Source organism: Musca autumnalis, unplaced genomic scaffold, assembly GCF_047663935.1.
Source record: "Musca autumnalis isolate F117 unplaced genomic scaffold, ASM4766393v1 scaffold_1, whole genome shotgun sequence".
Classification (NCBI taxonomy): domain Eukaryota; kingdom Metazoa; phylum Arthropoda; class Insecta; order Diptera; family Muscidae; genus Musca; species Musca autumnalis.
This window is the reverse complement of record NW_027411644.1, coordinates 219078502-219098966: the sequence shown is the minus strand read 5'-3', so window position 1 is coordinate 219098966 and position 20465 is coordinate 219078502.

The following is a 20465-nucleotide window of genomic DNA, read 5'->3' as shown; positions in this document are numbered from 1 at the left end:
GGGATTTTTTACTTTCATTGTCAGACTTTGCTTTTGGAAGGTCCCGAACCAAAGCTGTGATATTCGTCATTATTATTAAAATCGCAAAAATGAAAAGTTGTGTTCTATTAGCGGCTTTTGCGATATCTTCGTTGTTTGACCACCTACGACAACCTACGTAACATCGTTGCAAAGGTGATATTTTCTACTTTCATTAGCAGATTTTGCTTTTGATATACCCCTTTTAGAAGCGGAGATATTCGCTTTGAAATAAAACGTTGGCTTTTTCTCCAAATAAGTTTTTTGCCCATTCCGACCCCTGAATATTATGCGACCATCACCAAAATCAATAGGCTTCTTTCTCTGTAGCATCCCCATTAACCCCCAAAATTTCGTGACGATCCGATCAAAATTGCGACCTGTAGCGTGATTACAAAAAAAAAATGAAAAAATGGGATGTATTGCCGACTATTGTGATATCTCCGTTATGTGGCCACCTACGCCAACCTACTTTGCATCACTGTCAAGATGGGATTTTCTACTTTCATAGCCAGGCTTTGTTTTTGGAAGATCCCCAACCGAAGCTGTGATATTCGTCATTATTATTAAAATCGCAAAAATAAAAAGTTGGGTTCTATTAGCGGCTATTGTGATATTTTCGTTGTTTGATCACCTACGAGAACCTACTTTACATCATTAGAAAGGTGATATTTTCTAATTTTATTGTCAGGTTTTGCTTTTGGTATACCCCGTATAGAAGATGAGATATTCGCTTTGGAAAAAAACGTTGTCTTTTTATCCACATAAGTTTTTTGCCCATTCCGACCCCTAAATATTATCCGACCATCACCAAAATCAATAGGCTTCTTCCCCTCCGGGACCCCCATCAACATCCAAAGTTTCGTGACGATCCGGTCAAAATTGCGACCTGTAGCGTGATTACAAGGTTTAGATGGACAGACGGACAGACGGACGGACACACATAGCCAGATCGACTCAGCTCGTCGAGGCATTCATTTTGGTATATATAAGTATGGGTCTACGACCATTATTTCGATGCGTTACAAACTTTTTGCCCAAAACCAACTTATAATACCCTCCCCACATAGTGGTGTAGGGTATAACAAGAATCTAATGGTGTGCATACACAAAAAAGAACAAATTTAAATAAATAAAATAAACAGGAACCCATGCAGACAAAACGCAGCAGACAAAAACTATTGCTGGATATGATATCAACTATTGTTGAATATGACAAAAACAATTGTTGTAATTAACAAAAACTATTTTTGGACTCACAATACTACATGCGGAATCTAACAATATCATTACAATACATATTTTGCTCTTCGAATGTAGTATCATCAATTTTTTTTTTCTGCGTATGGGACAAGCTCAAGACAAACCAGCTATGCAAATGCATACATATATGGTTAGGATGGTCGTATAGGAAATGTGATTAAACAGAAACTCGTTTTATCACAAAATAAAACGAATTAGGCCCAGAAATTTTTGTATATCGTGCATATTTTGACATATTTTTAAAGATTTGCATAAAATGGGCATATGCAAAACCATATGCAATAATATATGGCTGAAATTTGATATTAAGTCTTTGTTAGGGGTATGAAACTTTACCTTCGGAGTTCTGGTATTTTGAAGGTTGTGACCTCAATATCCCTCCGAAATGGCTTAAATTCGGTATTAAGTCTTCCTTGGGGGTATAAAACTTTCCACCTGAAATTTTTTGGTATAGGTAAAGGCCTTCATATAGCCTCTATGGAACGGTACCTCCGGATTTCTGGTATTTTGATGGTTGTGGCCTAAATATCCCTCCGAAATGGCTGAAATTTGGTATTAAGTCTTATTTGGGGGTAAAGAACTTTTCACCTGAAATTTGACGGTTTAGGTTCAGGCCTTCATATAGCCCCCATAGAACGATACCTCCCGTTGTTCGGAATTTTGAAGGTTGTGGTGTGGTTATACATATAAAGAATTTTAAACAGAAAAATTTTACACATAGACATTTTTGTACCTATTATTGAAATATTTGTTACATAGTTTTTTTCTCTAAGTTTTAGTTTGGCTTGAGGTCAGTATTTTATATTCCGATATTTCGGTCGTCTCCGAAAACCATCATCAGGGATTTAATCTTTAAAAAGAACAAATTACATTTGCTATATAAAAACATTAACAAAATTTGTTTTTAACATAATAATTACATTTGTTTTATTTTGCAGTCACTAGAAATAACTTCCTCATCTATTCACAAATATTCTCCAACTAAACTTTTTGATGTTTTTCTATCAAGTTTCTATAGATATGTGCACAGTGGTCTGTGTCTGTCTTGTAATTCATCCGTTTTTCTACCGGAACATTTATTATATGCAGCACTTTTAGCATAAATCTTCGCTTGTAATTTTCTTGCGTCAAAATGTCCACATTTTTAATGTTAGGAGTGTGTCCTGTAAGAGCACAATTGGCTGCGAGTGCGGTTTTTTGTTCTAAAGGTCTGTTTTTGGCTTTCTGGTCCGACTTGTGTGCACTTAACCTAGTTTTTAGTTTTGATTTTGTTGTCCCAACCTTATGGCATATGTTGGACCCGTCACCATTGCATTTCACTTTATAAACGACGTTAGACTTGTCTTCCGGAGGAACTGGAACATATGTCGCGCGTTTATATATCTTAGGTGGTTTTTGGTCCATATTATCTTTTTTGCATCGAACCTGGTTGATGAGATCTTTCGACGCTTTATTGGGGAAGTCATTCATTTTTAAAACGTTTTTGATTTTTGCTATGTTTTTGGTATGATATAGACAAATAAAGAGAAATCCTTAGATACATCATGCCCACTGAAGTGCTCGAAGAAAAAACTACGCAGTATACAAAGATCCGCATCCTTCGGATAGGGATCTGATTGTAATGATGTAAGGCTACGTGCTCTATTAATGTGGATCGATAGAGCACATGGTTATTTCTGCGTGTCAATATAACAATTAATGTTCATTACTGCACTCCTCCAATAACCTTTGATCACTCCTGATGGATTAGGACATCGTGCTGTACGCAAACGGCTTTAACATGAATTGTGAACTCGGCTCGGGTGTGTTCTCAGAAGAACCATCGACATCTGCAAAGCCACCTGTGGACTGCAGAGTTTTAAGTCGGAGATATTGTTCCAGGAATATTCGACCCAAACCAAAAAAGAACAACTGCCGAAATTCCTAGAAACAGGTCTCCCAGTCCTAAGTACATGTGCGAATTACCTATTGAGATTGGCCGCAGAACATCAACTATCAGGAGGGGCGAAGGGCGGTAAACAATTTGAAAGTTGGGAACGACATGACAGAGCTTGAGATAGAGCTCATCACAGATTTTAGTGATATTTGTTTTATTACTCCGAATTCAGTATTACTTATGTATCTTTATACCCTACACCAAGGTATTATAACTTGGTTTTGACCAAAAAGTTTGAAACGCAACGAAATAATGGTCGTAGACCCACAAAGCCGCTGAAACAAAAAAAAAAAGAAAAAAAAAAACAATAATTATGCCGTATGTAGGTACGGTAACGAGGGGAAGTTTCTAAACTTCTTCATTAAGGCCTCGAAATATTAAATTACGTTAAAATAAGTTTGGAAGAAATTTTTGAAAAAGTTTTAGGTTCATATTTGACGATAGCTATTTGAGTATGTACCGGCAGGGTTTTGGAGCTTGGACCATTATCTCAGGAAGTATTGACTTATTCCGGAAAAAGATTGTACCATTTTAAATAAGGCCGCAAGAAAACCTACTGAAAAAAGAATCTAAACAATGCGAGAGGAGCTCTTAAACTTCACTTTTTTCGAATTTTGTGTGGGAGGTACCCGAAGGAGATACCCATATTTCAACCTGATACATGACTGCACCGTGCAAAGTCTGCACCACTCAGAAACTCCCTGCAAGAATTATCTTGCGGATTTGCCGTTGGTGCCCTCAGGAAGTATGGACTTGCGCAAGAAAAAATTGTACCGTCGTAAAGGGAACCGCATGGACAACTTACTGAAACAAATTTTAAAAACGATACGAGAGGAGCTGTTTAACTTTATTTTATCCGAATTTTGTGTGGGAGGTACCCTAAAGAGTGGACCAATATAGTCCATATTCGAACCTAATCTATATTTGGAAGGAATAATAGAATGTTCAAAAATTAGACAAAATCGATTGGTCCCTTCGAAAGTTATCGTTCGCACCATTTTACAGACAAATTTTGTACTTCGAACTTAAACTAAGTTTGGACAAAATATTGCGATACCCAAAATTTTGTTCGAATTGGTTGATCCGTTCGAGAGTTATTGTGCGAACCAGCCAGACCGACAGACAGACGGACGGACATGGCTAAATCGACTCCAAATTGTCTGAAACGAATTTCGTCCTAACATACTTGGCGTCTAAAACCGTTATTTCGATAAGGCACATTTTTGGCCGTATCAAAGTGTATATACCCTTTTAGCCTAAAGGCTGAGGGTATAAAAAACGGAAAATAGGGATGTTCGCTAACCTATTTTGCATCATAATAAAGGAGATATTTTCCTCATCCTTTGACGGGTTTTCCTTTTGAAGAATAAAAGAATAAAACGTTGACTTTTTGTCCACATAAGTTTTTTGCACATTCCGTCTGTTGAATATTATCCGACCATCATCAAACTCAGTATGCCTCTTCCTTTCTGGGAGCCCTATTAACCACCAAAATTTCGTGACGATCGACGATGCGACTTGTAGCGTGATTACAAAAAATGGAAAAATTGGATGCATTACCGATGTTTGCGATATATCCGTTGTTTGTCCACCGACGTCAACCTATTTTGCAACAATGTAAAGGAAAACATACGAGCTTTCTTTTTGGAATACGTCTACTGGAAGTGGAGATAATCGCATATGTATGAAACGTTGAATGTTCTCCACATAGGTTTTTTTGACCATTCCGGTCCCTGAATGTTATCCGACCATCACCAACATGAATAGGCTTTGTTTTGTGAGGCCCACACCAAACCCCAAAATTTCGTGATGAAAAAAAAAATGAATGTATTACCTACTATTGCGATATCACCGTTATTTGGTCAACTACGCCAACCTACATTACATCATTGCAAAGATAAGATTTTCTTTCGTATTTTTACTTTCTTTCGGATTTACTTTGTAGTCAGGCTTTGCTTTTAGAAGGTCCCCAACCAAAGCTGTGCTATTCGTCGTTATAATTAAAATCACAAGCTTCATATTTCATTAGAAAGATTATAGTTTCTACTTTCATTGTCAGGTTTTGCTTTTGGTATATCCCTTATAGAGGCTGAGATATTTGCTTTTGAATAAAGCGTTGACGTTTCCCCCAAATAAGTTTTTTGTCCATTCCGACCCTTTAATATTGTAACGTGACCATTATATTTATTTCTTTTTATTTAACCTTGTAGTCAAGTCGCCTAAATGTACTATGTCCCACCTTAATGTACATACAGTGCTGCTCAAAACATTTGCAACTGGAATGACTACTTCACTTTTTATATAGTTCTGAGGTAATTTATGGATTTGAAATGCAAATATTTTTGTAGGTTGATTGTTTATTGACCCCTTTTTAAAGATTTAAAAAAGAATTGGCAATAATTGCACTTATTTTACAAAAATACACGAAACAAAGCTCGGAGTCACTTTTGGTCCCGCTCAAAACATTTGCAACTTAGAAAATTTGTTTCAAAATCTGAAGATCTGATTTGTGTTTTGATAATATATTGTGAGCTTAACCTTTTATTTATTATCTGGACACATCATAAAGGTATCCAGGTAACTAAATAAATTAATATATCCTGTTTAATCCTGTCTCTAAGGATAATTATTAAATACAAAAGTTTTATTAGATATTTAATAGTGTAGAGTCCATTTTAGGGTACCAGAACATTTTTTATGAATTCAGATCACTTAAGCTGATCGGGTCCGATAAGAACCCAAAAAATATTTGCAAAAAATTGCTAGGTTTACGTGGTTATACATACGTTTAGTGGCGGTATTATGCCAAAAAACCCTCTTATACGACATCTCTGGTGTGTACGTGGTGCGATTTCTACATATTATATGTCTGGTTAGTTTTTAAATCCAATAAATATCTCGACCTCATGCCTCTAGTATCATCTCTGTCTATAAAAATACCTCCAGGTCAATATAAAACACCATCCTCGTTTGGGGTCAACTTTTTTGTATAAGGGGACAAATTCGATTATCATTCGACTTGGTAATCAAGTACATTTTTTCTAGGCCTTTTAACTCAAATATTGATTTAAATCGACGAAAAATACTCGATTTTATAACTCCAAAATCAATTCCAATCATTTTTTGCAAAATTTATATGAAAAATTGAACTTTTCCTGGAAATTACTGTTTTCCTAAAATTTGCCCATATTGGTACACCGGTATCTATGGTATGTATCAGAGGGTTTTGTATAGAATTATCGATGTAAAGCCTTTATTTAACGTCTGTTGATGACCTCTGAGGGATCTGATTAATAATTCGCATCATTATTTGATTATCCCCCGCAGTAGATCTAGTTGTACATTCACCTCCTTCCCATCTTATCGCAATTTTAGTACTTTTTACGCGGTATACAGCTCAATTTTAAATATTGTCATGTTCTTATATTTATTTCTGGACTGCGTTGGATCCACAATTTTCAGAAATAAACATTTTTCATATCTTTGATACAAATTTCGGACCATAACTTTTGTTTTTATTAAAAAATTAGAAATGTCTTGTTTTCGGCATACTTGTCTATCAAAATTAAACATAGGCGGCACGAAATGTATTCCTCATTAAAGCTTTTTGCCCCCTACTTCTGATTAAAAACCATCTTATGCCAATCAATACAAAAAACTCGACAAAAATTAGTTAATAAATATTCGAACTACGGAGTTGCATATGTTTTGAGGGTCACAACACGATCACACCAAGCCGACGACACTTAGGCGTACATCATCAGCCCGAGCCGAGGGTCAAACACGATTGCACCAAGCCGACGACACTTAGGCGAACATCATCAGCCCGAGCCGAGGGTCATCAACCTGGGTACGACAAGCCGAGTGAATTCAACACGACTACTTCGAGCCGAGTCGCTTCAATCCGAATACACCCTGCCGACTATTATAAACCCGAATACGACAAGCCGAGTCGATTCAACCCGAATATAACAAGCCGGTTTGCATCAACACGACTACACCAAGCCGAGTATCATCAACCCGAATAAAACCAGCCGAGTCGCTTCAACCCGAATACAATAAGTCGGGTCACTCCAACACGACCACACCAAACCGAGTATCAACATACCAACCAATACCACTGCGTACAATCGAGCCGATACCTGCCATCTGAAGCCGACTGCCACAGTTTTACCTGTATCCCTCTTCCTCGGTCACCCGAAGACGCTTGACTGCGAGCCCACAGTAATATTCCACCCACACGCAGAGAAAAAATATTGTTGGAACAATCATATTCTAAGAGCAAAATAGTGTATTTTAAAATTCTTAAAATATGTATTGTTGGCGCAACAATATATTTTGTGTCATCATGTTTGCTAATAAAAAATATATGGTTGAAACAACAATATATATTTTCAGATTTTTAAAATACACTATTTTGCTCTTAGAATATGATTGTTCCAACAATATCTCTTCTCTGCGTGCAGCTGAGACGGATAATCAACATATCTAAATATATTACCATATCACATAAATATCCACATGTTAATCATAATTTAAACACAAAGAGGTGATAATAAAAAATTGAACTGTCACCACTCGTGTTTTCACTTAAGGTTTCATGGGTCCTTGGGTTGACCCTTACAGCGACTGAACTTACCTCAGCCTTAGACAAAACCCTCGTTATAATATTACCTGGTTGTCATCAACAAATGTAGTCTTATTCCCATGCGGGACCCCCTTAACCACCGAAATTTCGTGGCGATCCGATCAAAATTGCGACCTGTAGCGTGATTTAAAAAAAAAATGGAAAAATGGTATGTATTACTGACTATCGCGATATCTCCGTTATCTCCACCTACACCAACCTACTTTGCATCATTGTAAAGATGGGATTTTCTACTTTTATAGTTAGACTTTGCTTTTGGAAAGTAACCAACCAAAGCTGTGTTATTCGTCATTGTAACTAAAATCGGAAGAATGAAAAGTTGGGTTTAATTTGCGACTATTGTGATATCTTCGTGGTTTGACCAACAATATACCCCAGTAGTGCGATTCTCTAACTCATTTTTGAGTTACCGACAAATGTCGGTAAAATTAAAATGGTTATCATTTCGGTAGTTAAAGATATTATTCGGTAAGTTAGCGACCAATAAAAAGTAGTCGTAAAGTTCTACCGATAGCAAAAGTGTTGTCAACTTTTATTTGAACTTTTCGTTCATAATTTAGCGTTCTAATGTTACCGATTTTTGTCGGTAACTCAAAAAATGTGTTAGAGAATAAAACGTTGACTTTTTCTCTAAATAATTTGTTTGTCCATTACGAACCCTAAATATTCTCCGACCATCACCAAAATGAATAGGCTTCTTCCCCTCCGGGACCCCCATCAACACCCATAATTTGGTGACGATTGAGACCTGTGGCGTAATTACAAGGTTTAGATGGACAGACGGACGGACACACGTAGCCAGATCGACTCAGTATGGGTCTACGGCCATTGTTTCGATGCGTTACAAACTTTTTGGCCAAAACCAACTTACAATACCCTCCCCACATAATGGTGTAGGGAATAAAAAGCTATATCCATTCTAGAGAAATCCTTAGATGCATTATGCCCACTGACGTGCTCGAAGAAACTTGGTTATGGTGCTATTCACTACAAAAGCAAATATTCAAACCCCAATCTACCACGATGACGAGGTCAATAAATAACTCTATCAGATCACGTCAAATACTTAAGCGTTATCTCAGACTTAAAACTGTCATACAACACATGTCGCAAAATGTTTGGGAGCCGCTAGGGCGATAAACGTAAAATGGTGTTATGGATACACACCCGAATAATTAGACAGATACACACATATGGAACACTTGTGTTGATAACAGCACAGAAGAAAACAATACAGAAAAAAAACTACGCAGTATACAAAGATCCGCATGCTTCGGATCGGGATCTGATTGTAATGATGTAAGGCGATGGATAGATAGAGCACACAGTAATTTCTGCGTGTCAAGATAACAATTAATGCTCATTACTGCACTCCTGCAATGACCTTTGATCACTCCTGATGGATTAGGACATCGTGCTGTACACAAAGGGCTCTAAGATGAATTGTGGAGTCGGCTCGGGTGTGTTCTTTGAAGTAGCAAATATATCGACAGCTGCAAATCTACCTGTGTACCGCAGAGTTTTTCAGTCGGAGATATTGTTCCAGGAATATGCGACCCAAACGAAAAAAGAAAAACTGTCGAAATTCCTAGAAACAGGTCTCCCAGTCCTAAGTACATGTGCGACTTACCTATTGATATTGGCCGCAGAACATCAACTATGAGGAGGGGCAAAGGATGGTGAACAATTTGAAAGTTGTGAAGGATATGACAGAGCGTAAGGCGGACAGTAAAACAGATTTTAGGGACTTTTGTTTCATTACTTCGAATTCAGTGCTACTTACGTATCTTTTATTACATACAAATTGTTAACAAACTTTTTATACCCGAGTATGCCGTATGCCTTAAAATTAAATGAATTGGAAGTTTTCTGGCCATTCGAAATCCTTATTACCATTTTAACTTCGGGATGAACCCTAAAACATCAAAATATCTGAAGTCGGCGGTCTTGTTATATGTGGGCTATATCTTATGTCCACAATTTCAGGTAGTTTTTTGACCAGTGGAAACCCAAAAATCAATAACTTCATAATATTTGAAATCAATAAATATGTTATATCTGCGACTATATCCACATATGTTGGTGCAGACGTTTTTGGATCACAGGGAACCGTAACTGTCAAATTACTAACAATTTAGACGGAAAATATTGATACAGACAATTAGCACTGTCATAAGTTTTTTGGCCACTAGGAACCCAAATTGCAGCCACTGAAAAAAGTAGATAATAGCTTACAAAAACCTGAAGTTGAGCCAAATTACAGCTAATTAGGTATAACAATTTAGCTTACACTCTCAAAATACCGCAAATCGGGAGGTTGACACTGGAAATGTCAAATTACAGATAGTTCGGTAAAAAATGTAGCTAAAATTAGGAACCCTTGTATGGGGCCTACGCCGAAAAAATTAACATATATTAAAAATTGTCATAGAAGAATTTCTGTGACCAAATAGAACTTCAAATGGCAAATTACAGATAGTTAGGTTAAACACTGTAGCTAAAATCCTCAAAATACAGCATAGCGGGTGGTACCGTTATATGGGGGCTATACCAAACCATGGACCTATATTGAAATATTTTAGAGTAGAAGTGTTGGGACTACTAAACACTTCAAATGTCAACTTACAGCTAGTTCGGTTAAAAATACCCAAAATATCGACTCTCAGGAGGTATCGTTATATGGGGGTTATACCAAAACGTGGGATTATATATTCCATCTTCGAACTTAACCTGCCTATGGAAAAAATACACTCGAATGCAAAAATATACAGTCCCAGCTCAATGATTACGAACGCTAGAGTGATTACAACAGACGAACATGACAAGATTGACTCAGAATTGTATTCTGGAATATATACTTCAAAGGATCGCAAATAATTATTTCAATGCGTTACAAACGATAAAACTAACTTAAAATGCCCTCCATACTACGATGGAAGATATAAAAATAATATGGCTTTTATGTTGATGTATGACACGATCGACCAAATCGCTAAACAGTCCCGAAATCGAAAACTTTGAGGACCTTGTGGCACGTGTTTATATCTTCCACTTGTGGGATTTTGTCCCCAAAAAAATCCGACATCTTTTTTATACCCTCAGCATTTATGCTAACGAGGGTATATACACTTGATTAGCCATGTCCGTCTGTCTGTCTGGCTGGCTAGAGCGCACGATTGTAACGTGACAACATGGTCACGCACATAAAACCAACTAAAGCAAGGCGCCACAACGTCACAACCAGCCAACCAATACACATTTCTTCTTTGGGAGGGGTGCATTGCTTTGCAATTTTAGCTGATCGACAGAATAACAAATGTGGTGTAATTCTCATGCACTGCATACTTAAGTATTTCAGTTTGTTGTGGGAACGACAGGCATGCTACTGCAGGGAGCTAGTCACACGGGCTTGAGTACAACTAAGTATTCGTAGTCCGCCAATTTACGCGGGAGTGTTGGGAAGTATTTTTGAGAGCTACCCCCTTTGTTCGGTGGCTAATACATTCACTCCACCTTCGGGTGTTGTTCCACTCCACCTTCGGGTGTTGTTCCACTCCACCTTTGGGTGTTGTTCCACTAGACCTCCGGGTGGTGTTCCACTCCACCATCGGGTGTTGTTCCACTGGTCAGTACTCGTAGTATACTGTAGAAGTTAACTTAGAACTAACCCTAACCCACCGCGACCCGAACAACCAAACCGAGTGCTGAATCACCGAGTGGCCGAACCCCTACAACACGAATCACCAAGTGCCCGAACCCCGAACACGGAATCACCGAGTGGCCGAACACATACGAACTCCACACGCAGAGAAAAAAATATGTTTGATCCAACAATATTCCAAGAGCAAAATATGTATTGTTAACATATTGTTGGATTCCTCATGTAGTATTGTAAATCCAAAAATAGTTTGTGTCAACTGAACAATATTTCTCTCTTTTCTTCGAAAATTTGTTTCGCTTCTCTCGGTATTCGATGCCGTGTTGAAAAAACAATTTTGGTGAGTTGTGGTGTGTTTGTATGACATGCTGCCTTTACCTTTGTTTTTGTGTGTATGTACTTGTGAGACTCTTGTTTTTATTTGTTTCTGTTTTGTTTCATTCTTCTTTCCTTTTCATGTTTGTTATGGTGTTTAATTATTCCTTATGTTGTGGTGGGTTCTTGTGGCTTTTTGTTTGGCTTTGTTGTCAGCCAATGCAGCAAACCATGCATTGTGTTCATCAATGATTGCAATATTATACGCGACATTTATATCCAAGTTATGCGAAAAGTGTATATGAGAAGTATATGCACTCAAATCAAAAATTTCTGGGCTGGTTTTCTGTATTGACAATACTTTTTGTAAACAAAATTAGATTATGATAGTTCCTACAATCGGTATTGTTAACGATTTTAACAATATTGCGGAAATTCGAAAGTTGTTTTTGTTTTCTATGTTTGGAACAAAAGATGGTATTTTTGGATTTGGATTACAATGTTTGAACAAAACAAATACATTTTTGGAACCAAAACATATATTTTTGTTCCAACAAAAGCGAAAAATATTTTTTCTCTGCGTGAGTTACATAAATACCTGTACATACATGTACATTGTTTAATAAAACATTCTTATGTAACCATATAAATAAATATAAACACACACACAAACATACATTCATACATATATACTTCTTACAGTTCATTAAATTAGAACAATAACCTCTTACTTACATTTCACCAAAAAGCTGACCAATACAATAATATAAACATACAAAGATACATTCAACTTTACTTCCTACAGTCAACCAAAATAGAACGACAACCTCATGCCCATATTTCACCACCAATCTAGACTAAAAAAGCATAATTTGTAAAATAGCATTTATGATGATATTGCACTATTGTAACTTTGTTTTATACTTGCTTTAGAAATAATAATTGTAACAAAATCATTCTGAAAGGTAACATCGTAAAATAAAGTCAAAAATCGGTAAAACCAAAAACCCATCTTTTATTCTTGGAAGAAGGAAACCATAACTGGTTCATAACTGGCGCAGTCAACGGCACTAACCTAAAAATTGCTGAGAGAACATCAGCAAAGCTCAAGGGAAGAAATACGCTGAAGGAACATCAGCAAACAACATTTCGAGAAACCTGAAGGAATATCAGGACAGCTCAAGGAAACAACCCCATCGGAACCCATACGACTGAATAACACCAAAGCCACCCAGGTCACCACTGAGAGAACATCAGTATCCAGAATGAACATCTTACTGTAAGAAATTAGACTAAGAAAGTGTTAGATAAGATTTATTTTAAGTAAACAAAATAGAACAAAAAGGCTACTGTATAATATAATATTTGCAAAGAATAATTATTTTGTGCAGTACCTTTCTTATCTATAAAAACAGATTCATACAAGCTTAAAGGTCAGCGATTCTTACCTAGACCCTCCTCTAACCTTTTTACTTGTATGTATTTGACTCAATTAAATAAGTGAATAGTGAATGTGTGAATAAGTGATTTCAGATAAACCCACATAGAAAGTAATGAGAAGAGTGTTTAGGTATAGTCCTTACCGAAGCATCCTTTCAAGTATCCCTGAACACCGTACCATAGACCAAGAAAATATTTCAGAAATATCGCTCATCATGCCAGACACACCAAATGTTTCACAATATCCTCCCAAAGAAGTATTCGAATCGCTTCGAATTCCCGATGCAGTTAAAGATTTGCCTCAATTTGATGGCAATCCACGGTTATTACACGAATTTTTAAATAATGTAGACGAAATTTTAACAGTTCTACAGGGATACAGTAGTACACCATTTGCTAAGGTTGTCCTTAGGGCTATAAGGAATAAAGTTGTTGGACCTGCAAATGAAGTACTAAACATGTACGGGACACCCCTAGAATGGGACAAGATTAAAAACAATTTAGTAACACACTACTCAGACAAAAGAAATGAAACAACCCTAATTAGGGATCTTCATAATTTAAGACAGAACAACCAAACTATTGAACAGTTCTACAGTTCCGTTATCGAGGTCCAAGCGACCATCAATAACAACCTTTATATCCATGAAACTGATCCAAATGTGGTTGCTGCAAAGAAACTTCTATTTGGGGAAATGTGTCTTAATACATTCTTAGCTGGCCTTAGAGAACCATTGGGATCTAGCATTAGGGCCATGAGGCCAAAATCCTTAACGGAAGCCTTTACATTCTGTATCCAGGAACAGAATATGTTTTACAGGAAGGCAAACACCCCTCAACAACCAAATATACGCCAGAATTTTGTCCAAAAAACCTCACAAATATATCAACCTAGACCATTTTATCAATATATTCCACCAAAACCCACATACCAAAACATTATTCCTCCGAGATTTCAAAATTTAAACACAACTCCTCCAAGATTTCAAAACTTAAACGCTACAATTCCAACGCCTCAAAACGTAAATGTTTTTCCTCAAAGACCTCAAAACCAAAATAATTTCCCACAAAGAAACAACTTACCACCTATGGAACCCATGGATACTAGCTCAGGTAATTCCCACAGAGTGACAAACCAAAGTGGCCAGTCGCGTCAAAACGCATTTCGAGGAAATCAACAATTCCACAATATAAATACTTATGAATATCCTGAAGTTTATCAGTATCCAATAACCGAGGGAAACGTAAACTCTTGGGAAGATACACAACAAATTAATGAACCAAACTATACACCCAACCTTCCAATCCAATCCAAATGTGGTTGCTGCAAAGAAACTTCTATTTGGGGAAATGTGTCTTAATACATTCTTAGCTGGCCTTAGAGAACCATTGGGATCTAGCATTAGGGCCATGAGGCCAAAATCCTTAACGGAAGCCTTTACATTCTGTATCCAGGAACAGAATATGTTTTACAGGAAGGCAAACACCCCTCAACAACCAAATATACGCCAGAATTTTGTCCAAAAAACCTCACAAATATATCAACCTAGACCATTTTATCAATATATTCCACCAAAACCCACATACCAAAACATTATTCCTCCGAGATTTCAAAATTAAAACACAACTCCTCCAAGGTTTCAAAACTTAAACGCTACAATTCCAACGCCTCAAAACGTAAATGTTTTTCCTCAAAGACCTCAAAACCAAAATAATTTCCCACAAAGAAACAACTTACCACCTATGGAACCCATGGATACTAGCTCAGGTAATTCCCACAGAGTGACAAACCAAAGTGGCCAGTCGCGTCAAAACGCATTTCGAGGAAACCAACAATTCCACAATATAAATACTTATGAATATCCTGAAGTTTATCAGTATCCAATAACCGAGGGAAACGTAAACTCTTGGGAAGATACACAACAAATTAATGAACCAAACTATACACCCAACCTTGACCAATACTATGAATATGAAGACAAAACTCTAAATTGTATTGAAGAACAACCAAATTTTTCGTTAGAAGCCTCGCAAAACCAACAGGATACTTAGATATAAATTTACATGGTAATACTTTGCCATATATAAATATTTCATCATCAAATGGTAGACCCCTTAAGTTTCTCATAGATACCGGGGCATCGTCCTCCTTCATCGACCCAAATCTCATTGACCCAAAATTTTACCAAGATTGTGACTCTATTACAATAATAACTGCATTGAACAAACATACATTAAATAAGAAAATAAACCTTCCCATGTTTGTAGAATTTCGAGAAGAAGGTAGAATCGATTTTTTCATATTTAAATTCCATGACTATTTCGATGGTCTTCTAGGTTTGGACATCCTTTCGAAATTAAATGCTAAAATTGATCTAGGCAACAAAACACTATTAACTAATAATTCAATCCTTCCACTTTTATCAAAACCAAATCTTACGTCAGGCAAAATTGAAATTCCGCCAACCTCAAAATTGATTGTTAAAATTCCCGTTGACACCAAAAATGGAGACTTTTTCGTACAAAAGACCTACTTACAACCTTTTCTTTACATATCAGAAGGATTATATAGCGCAGAAGATTGGTATAGTCTAGTAGAAATAACAAATGAGTCTTTTAATTCAAAAACACTTCTTATAGAACAGCCAATCCACACTCAACCTTTTAACAACCAACAATTTGTTGAAGTTCATAACTTTAACATAGAGACTAATACAGAACCAATTACAAAGGACATTTTTTCATTATTGCGTACGGACCATTTAAATTCAGAAGAAAGAAAAGCTCTGCATGGCCTTTGCAGAAATTACGACGACATATTCTTCCAAGAAGGTCAGAACCTAAGTTTCACAAATGAAATTAAACACCAAATTAACACAACCGACGATCAACCCGTGTATGTTAAATCCTATAGATATCCGTACGTTCATAAAGATGAGGTTAGGAAACAAATAAACAAAATGTTAGATCAGGGTATAATAAGACGGAGTTTCTCTCCTTGGAGCGCACCAGTTTGGGTGGTGGCTAAGAAAAAAGATGCTAGTAACGTTCAAAAGTGGCGTTTAGTCATAAATTATAGAAAACTAAACGAGAAAACAATTTGTGACCGCTATCCCATACCTAATATTACCGAAATCCTGGACAAGCTAGGAAAAAGTCTATATTTCACCACATTGGACCTCGCAAGTGGATTTCACCAAATAGAAATGCACCCGAGGGACGTGAAAAAGACTGCATTTTCAGTAGAAGGTGGACATTTTGAATTCATCAGGATGCCTTTTGGCTTAAAAAATGCCCCATCTACTTTTCAGCGAGTCATGGACCACGTTTTGAAAGATCTAATAGGTACTGTCTGTTTGGTATACCTCGATGATATTATAGTCTATTCAAAATCCTTACAAGAACACATGATCAATTTAAGGAAAGTGTTCAATAGACTAAGAGAATCCAACCTGAAGATACAACTTGACAAATCAGAATTTTTACACAAATCCTGTGCATTTTTAGGTCATATTGTATCAACTGATGGAATAAGACCTAACCCTGAAAAAATTTCTGCTGTGAAAAACTTTCCAATACCGAAAACTCGGAAGGAAATTAAAACCTTTCTAGGTCTATTGGGTTACTATCGCAAATTTATCAATAACTTTGCTGGACTGACTAAACCTTTCACAGAATGTCTAAAGAAATATAAAACAATAGAACTCAATGAGCGGTACCTTCAAACTTTCGAAATTTGCAAAGACATATTGACAAACGATCCACTTCTACAATATCCCGATTTCAATAAACCTTTTAACTTAACAACAGATGCAAGCAACTTTGCGATCGGAGCAATATTATCCCAAGGTCCAATAGGAGGCGATAAACCCATATGCTACGCGAGTAGAACTTTGTCTAGTTCTGAAATCAATTACTCTACTATTGAAAAAGAACTCCTCGCAATCGTGTGGGCGACCAAATATTTCAGACCATATCTTTTCGGACGGAAATTTAAAATTATTACAGATCACAGGCCACTAACATGGGTTATGAATTTAAAAGAACCTAATTCAAAATTACTTCGTTGGAGACTAAAATTTGAAGAATTCGACTACGAAGTTGTATATAAAAAGGGCAAAGCTAACACAAATGCCGACGCATTAAGTAGGGTAAAAATAGACGAACAAAAAGGTGAAATTGTAGAAGAAAAAGAAATAGAACTGAACGCTTTAGAAGACCATTCAATTCAAGCCACATCAGGATCTACTGTACATTCTGCAGAAGAGGATGCAAATGACGGAATACCAATATCAGAAAGACCCCTAAACGAATTTTCAATTCAAATTATTTTTATACAGACAACAGGAGGGCCTCCCATGAGAGTCGAAACAATATTTAAAAGCAAACAAAGACGTACATTTAGACGTCCAGAATTTAATGAATCCATTATAACAGATATATTCAAAAATTTCATCCCTCCAAACAAGTTACTGGCTATCAAAACAACTGACGAAATCTTTCGAATTGTCCAATCGACATATTCAAAATATTTTGCACATAATAAAATATTCAAGTTGATTCGATGCATGGAACAGTTAGACGATATCACGAACGATGACGATCAAGAGAAAATTATACGCGACTACCACATTTCAAACAACCATAGAGGTATTCAAGAAACACTTTATCATTTAAAGAGAAGCTATTATTTCCCATTTATGAAATCCAAAATAACACAGACAATAAATAATTGCGACACATGTCACATACTTAAATACGACAGAAGACCACACAAAACTAAATTCGAAAACCCAGAAATTCCCTCAAAGCCTCTAGATATTATCCACATAGATATATACACCATAAATAAACGAAATATTTTGACAATAATTGACAAATTTTCAAAGTACGCAACAGCATATACCATACCCTCAAGACACAGTATAAACGTTTTGAGAAGTATGAGACATTATTTGAGCATACACGGTTTACCAAACAAAATTGTATGTGATCAGGGCGCCGAATTTACAGCAAATATTTTTCAAGATTTTTGTAAACAATACTCTATCGAATGCCCCAGTGGAGAGATTGCACTCCACAATGACAGAAATATATAGAATAGTACAGCAAAAATATAAAAAGGCAAACGTAGACGCCAACCATGACGACATCCTCTCAGAAATTCTAACAACATATAACAATTCCATACATTCCGCCACCAAATTAACCCCTTTCGAACTATTCTATGGCCGTACTTACAAATTCAATAGAAACATAGAATTCACCTCACAACACGACTATTTAGAAAAACTTAAATCATTCCAGACAGAATTGTATGGTTTAATAAAAGACAAATTAAAGAAAGATACTGAAAAGAGGATTACAAAACTAAACGCAAATAGGGAAGATGCAGAAAATTTAGAAGAAAACATGGAAATTTACAGAAAAGAGTGTAGGCGAAATAAGCTCACTCCACGATTTAGTAAACATAAAATCAAAACCAATAAAAAAGTGACTGTGATTACCACAGACAATAAGAAAATCCATAAATCTAAAATAAAACGGAAAAGGAAATCTTAACAAATTGTATTTGCCATTTTCAGACACATATATTTTATTTTCGGACTATCCTTCTCAGCATGTGCAGAAACGGAAATTATAGATTACACATCCACTTATCTTATTCAAATTTACGGAAAGCCAGCCAAAATTAAAGAAGGTACCCACAGAATAATCCATTTCATAGACATGACACAATATGACGCGTTCTTGTCTCACATTCAACAGACTATAAAAATCTTACCCAATAATAATACTATGGTACCCTTGTTAAAACACGAATTGGAACTCACCACTGATCTAATTGAATCAATAAAACCTATTGTTCCAAACACAAGAAAAACTAGATCAATAGATGTGTTGGGTAAACTTTGGAAATATGTAGCCGGTACTCCCGACCGAGAAGACTTTGAAATTGTGACACAAAATCTGAACTCACTCAACAACAATAACAATCAACAAACAGTTATCAATAGCAAACTGAACACTCAAATCAATAAATTAATAGAAATCACTAACACCATAACTAATCACATTAAAAATAATGATGATATTCGTATAGAAGTTATGTTAAACTTACAAACTAAAATCAGATTAATCAAAGAAGAAATTGTTAATATAAAATATGCCCTACAATATGCCAAATTAAATGTATTAAACTCGATGTTACTAAATAAACAAGAACTTAGGGTAGCTCTCGACAGAATAAAATCCGATAATATACCATATCACTCAATAGAAGAAGTTTTAGAACTATCAGAAATATCCGTATTATATAACGATTTAAACTTATTGTACATAATAAAAATTCCAATAACAACAAACACAATTTATGAAAGTATATTAATTAAACCAGTAAAAAGAGATAACAAAATTGTAAACATTCAATTTAATGAAATAATTAAGCACAAAGACGAATACTATGGCATTAAAAATAAGACTAAAATCGGATATTCTATAAATATATACGAGAAAAACCTGTTACTAGATATAAGTAATTCATCATGTATTCCAAAAATTCTAAATAGTCTAGACTCCTCTTGCGACATAACTACAGCTTATCACATACCTGAAATTGAATTAATTACTCCTGGACTCGTCCTCCTTAACGGATTCTCCGGCAAAATAATTATAAATCGAGAACAGAAAAACTTGAACGGCACTTTTCTAATAAAATTTAACAATGAAACTATCTACATAAGAGACCAGAAATTTTCAAACTTCGAAACAACATATCTACAAACAAAACCTGCAATATATCAACCAACTCCATGGGAGAAACAAAATATAAAAATTCTATCACTGAAAGCATTAGAAGAATTGCATTTAAATAATACTAAGCAAATTAAAACTTTAAAAATAACAACTAACATTATAGGTGTATCAACAATTACATTTATTCTCGTTGCAATTGTCCTGCTAAGCTTTTTCTGGTTTTCGCACAAAAGAAAAGTCACCATAAAAATTCAAGAAATTACTAAACAAATACCTGAGTCTAATACCAACCGATCACTTTGGTAAACGCCTCAGTCTAGGAGGGGAGGAGTTACATAAACACCTGTACATACATGTACATTGTTTAATAAAACATTCTTATGTAACCATATAAATAAATATAAACACACACACAAACATACATTCATACA